The sequence below is a fragment of the Canis lupus genome, chromosome 31 (genome assembly GCF_011100685.1).
Source record: "Canis lupus familiaris isolate Mischka breed German Shepherd chromosome 31, alternate assembly UU_Cfam_GSD_1.0, whole genome shotgun sequence".
Lineage (NCBI taxonomy): Eukaryota > Metazoa > Chordata > Mammalia > Carnivora > Canidae > Canis > Canis lupus.
The window spans coordinates 12,295,115-12,308,579 of record NC_049252.1 but is presented as its reverse complement, the minus strand read 5'-3'; the positions used below and the strand labels follow the sequence as shown (position 1 = coordinate 12,308,579).

Here is a 13,465-nt window from a genome sequence, read left to right as displayed (position 1 = left end):
CATTTAGGTGTAATAGCATGCCACGAAGCAAAAAGAGACCTAAAGTTTACCCTTTCAGCATGGTTCAGAGGAGTGAATGTCCTGATTTTATATCACTACTAACAGCGCCGTGCAGATAGGGTGAAAAGTAGAAAAGACAGCAGTGACATGTTGACTCTTCTTGCATCAGTATTCAAGACCTGCTTGTATAATTGTTTTTATTGAATTGGTTTTTGGTTTTTCAGGTTTAAGTCTTCAAGAAATAATTTGATTACTTTTACATACTCTAATTGAATCACTTTGGTAGAATATTGTTTTTATTTAGCCAGATACAATAATGAAAGCTCACACATAAAGCTCTTCAGTTTCAAATGAAAAAGATTATCCTAAGAATAGCTTTGACCAATTAGATTTAATCTTTATCACATAATTTAAAGTGTTCAAGTTCTTTACTACCTGATGATTTTCTACTTCAGTGATTGATTTTTATAGTGGACATAGAGAAACAGTTTCTCAGTTGTGCTTGATATAAGGTTAATTCATAAAGCCTTTCTTTCCCCATGTTATCACAACTGTTTTTTTAGGATGAGTTTGATTCGTTCGGTTTTTGGAAATAAATCTTTCAATGTATTAACTTCATTTCTTAACACATCTCTATCATATGAAAATTTAACAGAGTAATACTTTAATGTTAACTAGGTTTTATTCAGTTTTCTAGAGAGTGTATAGTTTGAGAGGGGAAAAATGATTAAAAAAGAAAGCTTTATGATACCAGTATTCTGAAACATTTGCCCATTCTAGATATAGTTACTGTTGGCATATTATAACTTGACTGGGGAGACACTAATTAAAGGAAATTCAATGACTATGATCGTTTTGTTTTGTTTTTTAAAGAAAAACATGTTGAAAATACAGATCTTATGAAAACTAAAATCTTCCAAAAATAGATATATATTTCTAAAATGTTTAAACATTGTATTTTTCTAACAGGTACTAGTCACACGGTCTTCCAAACATAGAACTTTCTGCATAGAATAAAATACTTTATTACTCTTTAATCTTGTGATTATATTCACAGTGGAGGGGGAAATGATATCTTGAACTCAAAACCAACCATTATAGATATCATTATCATATCATCTTAAATCTTAAAGTACCTTAGAATTATGACAGTCTACCCCTCATTTTACAGACTCAGGCTCTAGGAGGTTGACTTGTTGCATGTTCTACTGGGAATGTTCCCTCTGCCAGGGGCTGGGACATAGGGATGACAAAGATGTAATCCTTGCCTAAAAGTTGTTTACCTCTAGTTGAGGACCAGACATAAACCAAAATACAATTTTGTAAGGAGATGATTGAAAGATCTACTGAGTGCTGTGAAGTCCTAGAAATGAAAAACTATCCTCACCCTGTGGAGTTCAGGGAAAGCTGTCCAGGGAAGGGGGGTGGGTGGGTCCTCAGCTGAGGTTTACAGAATAAAAGAGATGTCTTATTCCTTTAGCCTGATTGTAGGCAAATGGGGCTTATTGTATTATTTAAAAATGCATTATATGATGCATTTTTATATCTGGTATATTTCATCAAATGATGATGATGTAGGGACTGTGTGGGTAAATGGGGGAAGGGAAGGGCACGGAGCAGAAGGTTCTTTGCTCCCACTGTTATGTCCTCTTCATGTGTAATGACAATTTAAATATAAAACAAATTATTCATTTTATATAAACACTACATTTGAAAGCACGATAAGGACAAAAACAATAAAGCAAAATATAAACAGGAAAAATTGATGTAAGGATTTCAGTCATTGATTGATGTTAGAGTTAAACTACTAAGCATAGAAGTAATCAAACTAGTGGACATGTATGTGCCTTTCCACATATCATCATTCTATCAAAAAATGATATACATGATAGATTGAGATTTTAAAGCTAGAGTATATAATTTTTTAATGTAAAAATGTCTCAATTTTATGAAGTAATGTTGATGGTAGATAGGAGTGGTTGTTTTTAAGGATCTTCAATGCTAAAGCAAAAGTTGTTCTGAAATGTTTTTGGTCCAGTGAGTATTTTTTTTAAGATTTTATTTATTTATTCATTCATTCGTTCATTCATTCATTCATGAGAGACACACACACAGAGAGGTAGAGGCATAGGCAGAGAGAGAAGCAGGCTCCATGCAGGGAGCCTGATGTGGGACCCAATCCCGGGACTCCAGGATCATACCCTGGGCTAAAGGGAGACGCTTAACTGCTGAGCCACCCAGGCGTCCCTGGTCCAGTAAGTAAAGTCAGAAAAGCTGTGACTTCTATTACTTACTGAGCCCTTCTCATTCCTTCTCCAGCTCTGAAGAGCCTCTTATAAAGTCTCTTCACTACCCTGCCCCCCAACTTGGTCCATATCGGTGTCTGAGTGTCAGGTGCCGAGGCAGGGGCCAGATGCAGCTGTCCCTGCTGCACAGACCCAACAGACCAGAGACCTGGGTAGCAGCAAAGCTGTGGTTCAGGTTGGCAGCTACTGCCTGGAGTCCCTGAGATTATTACTGCAAACATTTTCTTATGTGCACAGCCGTGCAAAAGGCAGGTCAGGGAAAAGTATGGGTGGCAATTTCTTCAATAAAAATGAAACCATTTAAATAAATAGCCTACTGATGGATGGTATGCCAGTAGCTTCATCTTCCCAATTGAAGAACACATTTTAATATTACCCTTTAATATTTAAAGACCAAAATTCTCCAGGTACATTGTACATACTCTTGTTTTTTGTTTATTAATCCCCTGGGGTGGGACCCTGTCAGGTTATTGATGTCTCCTCTTTACAGATATCGTCATTATGTCTGTCTGCCCAGGTGACGTTTCTCTGCCTCGAGCTTACTACAACCTTCAATCTGGAAAGCTTTGTATTCTGGGCCAATACAGGCAAGAAGGATACTGTGATGTTTACCATTTCAGGAAAATCGAGTCAGAGTTCCTGGATCACTCAGAACAAAGCAGCACTTTCACCCAGGCAGCGCGTAATGAAGAATGTTAGTTGATTGAATGATTAACTGATTAATTGATAAATGATTCCTCTAAATAGACTTTAATAGTATGTAAGGAACTCTATTTGTTTTAAAAGAAAATAAATGTTGATGGATTTCTGTGATCAAATTTTTATATACAAATTAGTATCCATTACTAGTAATTTTACAATACCTAGTCTTTTTCTGCCTGGTAAAGGAAGTTCCATTTTTTTGTGGTATTTAATTTGATACATATTTTTTTTTCTTTTTGGAGAAACCCCAGTGTTTCTAGGATAGTACAATTCTGGTATTTTTATTTAAACCTATTTAATTACCAAAAATAATTTCGCAAAATGAAAATTTGATCATTGAGAACATTTACATGTGCATATATCCTAATTTGCGAATTATATAAAGCTATAGTAGGTGATACTTGATTTAACAAGGAAAGCTAAACTATATTGTAATTTACCCCAACAGCATTATGTATCCTTAAAAATGGTAATTTTTTTAATCAGAACACTTTTAGTAAGAACATTCATCCCATAACTTTTGGTTCATAAATGTAATTTAAGATCAATTCAATATCTTGTTTGAACAGCTAAAACAAAAGGCATGGTTTTGTTAGATAATTGCACTGTTCAATAATATATTCCATTAAGAATCACTTTTATTGCTGTTGTCAGTAACAAAACTTTCTTCTTATAATTTGGAAGTTATCATGGAAGAGTGGATACATTCTAAAATTTTCCTGGTTGAACCAATTTCTAGCAGTTAAATCTGTATATTTGGGAAGAAGTGTCCCAAGATACCAAGGAATATACAGTTAATTTCCACTTCAGCTGATACAGAGGTGTGGGGGAGCATAGAATGATTCAGAGACCTGCAATTTAAATTAATTTCAGGTTGTCATGGCAAAGATCAGTAATAGCAAAAAATTAACATGCAAGCATACACATACATATACACACATAAAAACTTGTAATTCTGAAATACACATACACAAGTTTCTCACGTTCTGTGATCAATGCAACATTTTTAGAAGAATATGCTTCATAACAAAAAGTGCATGAAGATCTTATCTTCAAAGATGGGGAACATTTTTAAAACAGAGTGTACCCTGTGAGTAAATGCAGAGTATCTGGTAAGTGTACTAAAAACCCCAGGAGCTTTGATCAAATGCCAGCTGTTACATCAGTTCTGTTGGTAATCTTTCTTACTGATCTGTGACCTTGACCTTGTGCTTGTATCTGTATGTCAAATCTATTTTAGGGATGGGGAGACCATAGTTGAGTTTAATAGGATTTATGCTCCAATCTCAAAGGATGCCCTGTTGTGTACACACACACACACACACACACACACACACACACTGTAAACAATCCCAGGAGAAGAAAGCACCATTTTCCATTATACTTTATATCTTTTTTTTTTTTTTAATTTTTATTTATTTATGATAGTCACATACAGAGAGAGAGAGAGAGAGAGGCAGAGACACAGGCAGAGGGAGAAGCAGGCTCCATGCACCGGGAGCCCGATGTGGGATTCGATCCCGGGTCTCCAGGATCGCGCCCTGGGCCAAAGGCAGGCGCCAAACCGCTGCGCCACCCAGGGATCCCCTATACTTTATATCTTGATAGAGATTGGAAAATATTCTGCTTTTGAAAACCGATAGAAAGCACCAGGTACTTCAAAGAGTTATTGAAAAGGGTTAAGAGAACCTGTACCTTCTGTTTATTTTATATTTAAACCCTTTTTCCCACACATATGTGCTACCAAAAAATTTATTTAATGAGTGTTTTGTGTTTCTTCAGAGAAACTGTTGTTTCTTCAAGAACAGTAGGAGGCAGTGAACAGACATTAATATTAATATTAAATAAACATCATATATATTCTTTATCATATAATGATTCTCTTCTAGATTTTTAAAAGTTGTAGTTAGAATTCATTTTAGCTAACAGTTTTCTGTGTTTTCAAGATAATGCACCACAGCATCCAGGAAAGCATTACATTTTTGGAATAGAAATTATTTGGCAATTAAGCACTTTCTCTAGTTCCTTTGACTCCGTTGAGCCTTTTTTTTAACTTAAAATCTCCAATTTTTTCATCTTATTTCTATTTAAAATTATTTTTTTTAATAAACTGTAGAGGCAAAGTAAAATGGAGAATGGATTTCATTGAATCTGATTCACATAAGCCTTCTGAGCATACATAAGCCTTCAGAACAAAGAAGCTGTTCCTTATTTTGCTATATCAAGTATAGGGAATATTTGTTTCTGTTGTCAGGACAAATAATTGTCCTCTTTCTCATATGCATTTCTCTATGTTATCAAGGATCCTAAATCTTTACTATTGCATTTTATTTAGTATGTAGTTATTGTGAGATAAGCAAAAGCTCTAGTTTGAATATAAACTCGTATTTAACTTTTAGGTAAACATTTATTTGAAATTCTGTGATACCCTATCCCCTTAAAGAAAGCAGTGAAGAGGGATCCCTGGGTGGCGCAGCAGTTTGGCGCCTGCTTTTGGCCCAGGGCGCGATCCTGGAGTCCCGGGATCGAGTCCCACATCGGGCTCCCGGTGCATGGAGCCTGCTTCTCCCTCTGCCTGTGTCTCTGCCTCTCTCTCTCTCTCTCTCTCTCTCTCTCTGTGTGTGTGTGACTATCATAAATAAATAAATAAAAGAAAAGAAAAGAAAAGAAAAAAGAAAAGAAAAGAAAAGAAAAGAAAAGAAAGCAGTGAAGATAAATAATCTGGGGAGATTGGATGGGTAGGGCATATGGCTGTTTCAAAATCATTTCCTTCCCTCAGACTTCTCTAGAAAGACTACAACACATATTGATCAGGACACAACTTTCTGATAGCATTGTCATCTTTCTGATTAAAATGCTTGCCATTAAAATAAATAAATAAAAAATAAATAAATAAATAAATAAATAAATAAATAAATAAATAAAATGCTTGTCATTTTTATCAACTACAATTTGATAAATTACTTGGAATCATAGCATTTTAGAATCAAAGCATTTTAGAGTTGAAGAGGTCCTCAGATACGTATGTCCTTCTATTGAACATTTGAGTCAGTCAAGCACTAGTGTGTCCTAGTGACTCTCTCTTAATAGGGAATGTGAGTGACACTCTTTTACTCCTATGGAAGCAGCTGACAGCAAGTTAAAGCTGATGGACCTGGAAGTTAGGAGCAAATTTGGCCTTGGGCAAAAATATGTAAGTCCCTCAAGTGGCAATGGAGGGCAATCTGGGCAGCTGTTTTACTCACTACAGTGTCAGTGGCTTCTCTTACCAGTCTTTGAAGACTATTTTCATCTAAAATGAAAACCCCTGGGAGAGGGCAAATAGCTCTTTTGTTCCAATTTAATGTTGAGGCCCTCAACTATTTGAGCAAAATGTTTTTAGATAAATTTATTTTCTTGGCACCTGTCAAATTGTACAATCACACATCCATCTTTTGATAGAGATAATACTACAAAGAAAGTGACTGTCTTGAAATTCAAATTATATCAAAGGACATCAATGAGTATTTATTCCTTTTTTAAAATAAATTAGAAATATGTTCCAATAAATGAAATTTCAGGCTTCCTCTTTTACCATGCCCTCGTTATTCCCTGCTTGAAATGGCAGCAATTGCATGTTCCTTCTATTTTTTCCTTAATTTTTTTTCAAAAACTTTTGTTTTTCCCATTTCTGTCACTGATTTATTACGCTTCTATTATGTCGTGGTGGTCTGTTAGATTTTATTTTAATAAAGCCACATCCATTTATAGATAAGACCATTTTAAAGTGGAATAAAACAGTAGTTGCAATAATTAAGAGAATAACAATTGATACTTACAGTTTTTCAGACAAAATAACTCAGTTTTTCAAAAGTTTACAAATACTTAGGATTCTTTTGTTTTTCCAGTTTGAGGAACAATTGACATACATCACTACAGGTTGATGGTGTACAGCATAGTGGCTTGACAAAACATATATTGCGAAATGATTACCACAATAGATTTAGCTAACTTCCATCTTCTCATATAAATGCAGTTTTTTAAAAAGAAGAAAAAAAATTATTCAATTATTCTCATGATAAAAACTCTTAGGATTTACTCTCTTAACGACTTTCCTATGTATCACACAGCAGTGTTAGCTGCATGTTACATCCCTGGGACTTATGTATCTTATAACTGGAAGTTTGTACCTTTTAATTACCTCCTTCCAGTTTGCCCTTCCACAGCTCTCTGCCTCTAGTAACCATAAGTCTGATCTCTTTGAGTTTTTGTTTTTCCTTAGTTTCAATGTATAAGTGAGATCATAACATATTTGCCTTTCTCTGTCTGACTTACTATTTCACTTAGCATAATGTTTCAGTGGCCATCCATGTTGTCACAAATGGTAGGATTTCTACCTCTTTTTATGGCTGAATAATATTCCTGTGTGTGTATAGCTTCTTTATCCATCCATCCATCCATAGACACTTAGGTTATTTCCATGTCTTGGCTGTTGTTAATAATGCTGCTGTGAACATGGGGAGCGCAGATATATTTTCAAGTTAGTATCTTTGTTTGCTTTGGACATATTCCCAGAAGTAGAATCACCAGATCATATGGTAAGTTTATTTTTCATTTTTTGAGGATCTTCCATACTGTTTTCCATAGTGGCTGTACCAGTTTACAGTCACACCAAGAGTGTACAAGGGCTTTTTTTCTTCACATTCATATCAGCATTTGTTATCTCTTATCTTTTGATGGTGGTCATTCTGACAAGCATAAGGTGATATCTCATTGTTTTTTTAATTTGCATCTCCCTAATGCCTAGTGATGGTGAACATATTTTCATGTACCTGTTAGCTTTTCATGTATCTTCTTTGGAGAAATGTCTCTTCAGGTTCTTTGCCCTTTTTTAAAATGGGTTACTTGGGGTTTTTTGCTATTAAGTTATATGAGTTCTTTATATTTTTAGGATATTAATACTTATCATATATGTGGCTTGCAAATATCTTTTCCCATTCCATAGGTTGTCTTTCCACTCTGATGATGATTTCTTTTGCTGTGTGGAAGCTTTTTAGTTTTATTAGTCAACTTGTTTATTTTTTATTTCATTGCTTGTGCTTCTGTTGCTAGGTGTCATATCCCAAAAATTGTTACCAAGACCCATGTCAAGGAGCTTTATTCCTGTTTTCTTCTAGGAATTTCATGATTTCAGGTCATACATTTTTTAAGTCTTTAATCCATTTTGAGTTAATTTTTGTGAATGGTAGAAGACGTGGGTCCAGTTTTATTCTTTCACATATGAATATCCGATTGTATCAACACCAGTAATTGAAAAGGCTGGCTTTTCTCCATTCAGTATTCTTGAATCTTTTGTCAAATATTAGTGGACTGTGTGTGCTTGGGTTTATTTCTGGGCTCTTGATTCTGTTCCATTGGTCTATTTCTTTTTATGCAAATATGTGCTATTTTGATGACTATAGCTTTATAGTATAGCTTGAAATCAGAAAGTGATACCTCCTGCTTTAATCTTTTTTTTCCTAGGATTTGGGAAGGGGGCGCTATTCGGTGTCTTTTGTGGTCCCATATACATTTTAAGAGTGGTTTTTATACTTCTGTAAAAGAAAAAAATGCTATTGGAATCTTGACAGGGATTGCATTCAATCTATAGATGGCTTTTGGTAGAATTGACAGTTTAACAGTATTAATTGTTCCAGTGCATGAATACAGGATACTTTTTCATTTATTTGTCTTCTTCCTTTTCTTTCATCAGTGTCTTGTAGTTTTCAGAGTGGAGATGAATCACTTGCTTACATTTATTTCTAAGTATTTTGTTTTTGATCCTATTGTAAATAGGATCAATTTCTTTTTCAGAAAATCTGTCGCTAAGTATATAGAAATGCTACTGATATTTGTATGTTCATTTTGCATCTTGTGACCTTACTTAATTTATTGATTACATCTAACAGTTTTTTGTTTGGTTGAGTCTTTAGGATTTTCTCTATATAAAACCATTTCAACTGCAAATAGGGACAAGTTTTACTTCCTTTCTAATTCTGATACCTTTATTTCTTTTTCTTGCCTGATTGTTAGGACTTCTAGTACCATGTCTAATAGGAGTGGCGAAAAAAAAAAATAGGAGTGGCGAGATTGGACACCATTGTCTTGTTTCTGATTTAAGAGCAAAAACTTTCAACTTTTCGTCACTGAATGGGACATTAGCTGTGGGTTTGTCATGTAAGGCCTTTATTATGTTGAGATATTTCTTTTATGCCTAATTTGTTAAGAGTTTTTATCACAAAAAGATACTGAATTTTGTCAAATGCTTTTTCTGCATCTAGTGAGATACCATCATTCTTTTTTTTTTTTTATTCCATTAATGTGATGTATCACATTGATTGATTTGCTGGTGTTGAATCATTTGTGCATCTCAGGGATTAGTCCCACTTGATCATGGTAAATGTTTCTTTTAATATGCTGCTAAATTTGGTTTACTAGTATTTTATTGAGAATTTTTGCATCTATATTCATGAAGGATAGTGACCTATAGTTTTGGGGGGGGGGTTGCTTTTGCTTTATTTTGTTTTCTAGTAGTGTCCTTTTTCTGGTTTTGGTGTCCAGATAATGCTGGCCTCATAAAATGAGTTTGGGAGTGCTCACTCCTGTTTGATTTTTTGAAGAGCTTGAAAAGGATTGGTGTTGATTCTTCAGAATTAAATGAAATTCACCAGTGAGGCCATCTGGGCCTGGGCTTTTTTTTTGTTGGGAGATCTTTGAGTACTAATTCAATCTTTTTACTAGTAATTGGTCTATTCAGATTTTCGATTTCCTTTTTTTTTCTTCCCTGATTCAGCCTTGGTTAGTGGTATGTTTCTAGAAATTTTTCCATTTCTTATAGATTGTCTGTTTGTTGGAGTATAATTGTTTGTGGTAACCTGTACAATCCTTTTCATTTCTGGGGCATCAGTGATGGTAATGTCTCCCTTTTTATTTATAGTTTTTGTTGACTTGGGTAAAAAATAAATTTTAATTTATAATAGAGGGTTTGCTATTGTCTTTACTTTTTAATGAAGTCCCAAAACCCTTGATCTGAAATGTTACATTTTATTTCTTGTTTTGTGAAATTTAGTGTTGAGTCGTTGGCCCTTGGTTTGAAAAGCTTAATCTCACACATTTGTATAGAATGTTTGGTGTCATGTCCTCTTGATAAATTTTTCATGGATTTTTGTTTCCTTTTCACCTTTTAAAACTTTCTTTCACAGTCTCACCCTAGAGAACACCAAGAGTATTCTAAATTATTTACCTCAATTTGTATTGCTTTAATAAAAGGTTCAATATTTAGGACTTTGGAATCTTCCTAGTACTTAGATATTTTTCTTTTAATCCTTAAGGGAACATCTTTATATTTTTCTTAGTCTTTTTTTTTTTTTTTTTTTTTGTAAAAAGCATCCCTAAAATAATCGAAGGTGGAAATTAAGTAATATTGTCCAATGGGAGTTATTCTTGAATGTTACAATTTAGTTACTTTTGCATTTTGAAGAACCAGAGCCAAAAATTAAAATGCTCATTAAAGTGGCATTGGAGAAATACCTTTAAATTCAATACTCAAACAGGTATTACTTAATAATGGATAAGCAAGTGGAAGAGATTTCATGGAAACAATTGGAAGTCATGAGGTATTCACTAGATATAATTTAAATACCATACAAGTGACTTCGTAGATGTTTAATCACTTAAATGTGTTTCAGTGGAGAATTTGTTTGGAAGTAAGATACTGAATCTTTTCCTTAAAAACAGCTGGATGCTGGGGCACCTAGGTGGCTCAGTTGGTTAAGCAGCTGCCTTTGGCTCAGTTATGATCCCAGGATCCTGGGATGGAGCTCAGCAGAGAATCTGCTTCTCCCTCTGCCCCTCCCCATGCTGATGCTCTCTCTCTTTTGCTCTCTCTCTGTCAAATAAATAAAAATCTTAAAAAAAAAAAAAAAAGCTGGAGGAAAACCAATTCATTATTTATTTATTGTCAAACAAAAGTAGTCCCATATATAAGAATTCTATTAGATTTATCCTTCATTTATCCAAGTAAAATTTTATTTTACCATTTTTAAAAGTGTTTAAAAATTCAGATTTTCCCTTTGCTTAATAAGCCATTTCCAAATAGAAAGTGCAAAGTGCATTGCAATGAAAATAGTTTAACTACTTCAAAGAATCAATATTAACACTCATTTGGGAACTGTTAACGTGCAAATTATTTACAACTATCTTATTGATTAACATTCGAAAAAAAGTTCAAAATAATTACATATTTTTCAGATACTTAAAAAAAGAACATGCAACTTAAAAAAAAAATACACTCTGAATTCATACATTTTACTAGATATTTAAACTAGCCTGTGTTGAAACTTGGATCTTTCTCCAAATCTATGCATATGGTCAAGAATTCTTTAATGATTTAGTTTGATTTTACTATTTTTTTAAATTTAACAATAATAATTTTTTACAGTCTGCTAGCTAGAGCAATAAAATGTCAATTTTATAAAATTCAAAAGATTTTCATGCTTATAAACAATTTTAAATTAATAAAAGATTCAGTTTATAATTTTAACATTAGTAGTTGTACATGAACTTTATTAAATTGTCATGAAATGCATTAACCCTGGATATGCTGTCAAGTAGGGTTCTTTGGCCCTGGTGTTAGTTTTTGAAACTTTTTTTTTCTAACTATTAGGAATGATTATATTACATGACTTTTATTTTTTAAAGTTTTAATAAATGTGTTTTTAATAGAAAAAAACAGTTATTTTGCCATTACTATATGTGTCTGTTGGAACCTTTTGTAAATCAATGATACATTATGGAACCTTAGTGATCTTAATTTTCCTATGTCTTTAAGTATTTTGCTATTTTCTGATCTTGAGAATTAATTCATTTTTTTTTCCAAATATGCCAAGTAAGGACTAAAATAATAAGTCAAGAGAAAAATGGAAGTGCCTAGAAGGATGATGCAATAGTGAAATAAGTCATCATTATATCACCTTCAGTTTTCTTATTGCATAGCCCATTATTCTATAACATTTTCATGAATGTTTAAAAAGTCTAGAGACAATCGTCTTTGTAGTCTTCCTATTCTAAGTTTTTAGTAAACACAATGGAGAACTCAGTATTTTTCATTTTCCATCTATAGCATCAAAGAAAAGAAAGTTGGCATAGGAAGATGCTTCAATTAGATGAATCAGAGGATGACTGCAAAGAGAATGATGGTAGTACTCTAGGCATGAATGATGATGGTGACATTGACTGTATAAGCAACATCGTTGACTGTTGTCTTCAGATGACAACATCCTAAATGGATTTTTCAAGCTCAGGCATCAATGAGTGAACAATATAGTTCAACAATATAGTTCGTTTTTTTCCCAGGCTTATTGAGGTATAATTGACGTGTAATAACATTGTGAAAGTTTAAGGTGTCCGGTGTGATTATTTGATATGCATATACATAGCAAAATGATTATCATAATAAAGTTAGTTAATGCATCCATCACCTCATATTGTTCTCATTAACAATATATTTCTAAAGATAAAAAGGAAATACAGTATTTTATATAGTCAATTGATCAGTAAGAAGGGTTTGTTTCATCACTATTTTGTGACAAGAACCTCAATGGTCCTGTTTAGCTCAAAGGAATAATAACAGTATTCTTTCTTTTATGACGTTGACACATCCAGATTTATTTGAAATGCTTCATAAGTGGGCAAATATTGAAAACTGGGGTGTAATAAAAGAGACTGGAAGAAAATAGATGACTTGAAAATGAGATAATCCATTGTGTTGATCATTGTAATTGGTTTTAGTAAAACTAAAACTAAAAGATAAATATATTTGGCAATTATGGAACAAGGAAGATTTCTATCCTCTCTTCAGCATAATTATGAGCTGTTGAAGATTTCCAAAGTAACACATTTTGAATTATACAAGTACAAAGAGAAGACCCAGAAGTGGTGATAAAGCTTACCTCTTAGATTTACCAATCTGGAATTGGTACTTAGAAAATGTTTCCAGGTTCATGCATGACAGTTGATGAGCTGTCAGTTGCCCATTATGGATATGTTGTCTTTCAAAACCAGGAGGTTAATGGATTTAGTGTGTGTACATTTTTATTTAAAATTCTGATGTTGTTTCATGGTATCTCTTCCTTCTTACTCTGTTAATTATTCATAAATTGACTTAAATATTAATAAAATGTTTGTTGGACCCAGACGGTAATGGTGATGGTATTTTTCTTGGTATATTGAGGGTTAAACGAATCCATTAAAATTACAAAGAGCTGATTTTGATTTAGGATGGTAAATCTAAAATTGAGATTAAGTCACCCCTCCATATATGATTAAAGGTTACACTAAGCTTTTTGTCAAAGTCAGTTTTTCTAAAAATTTTATGGAACCACCTTATAAAAATGACAAGTAAGTTGAAACAAACATTGTTCAATCAGCTTTTATCACTG

At 33.3% G+C, this 13,465-nt stretch overlaps 1 protein-coding gene across 7 annotated transcripts in view; it reads left to right on the top strand.

The window, feature by feature from the left end:
• NRIP1 (nuclear receptor interacting protein 1) overlaps positions 1–13,465 on the top strand; it is a 99,972-nt gene that overhangs the window by 75,825 nt on the left and 10,682 nt on the right. The window contains exon 4 of one of the 7 annotated variants that reach the window (XM_038581244.1): positions 2,824–3,000. The exons of 5 other annotated variants lie outside the window; for them this stretch is intronic. The gene's annotated coding sequence lies outside the window, so the exon portion shown is untranslated. Of the gene's footprint in view, positions 1–2,796; positions 3,001–13,465 lie in introns of all 7 variants that reach the window. One more of the 7 variants, XM_038581245.1, reaches the window with a different exon arrangement.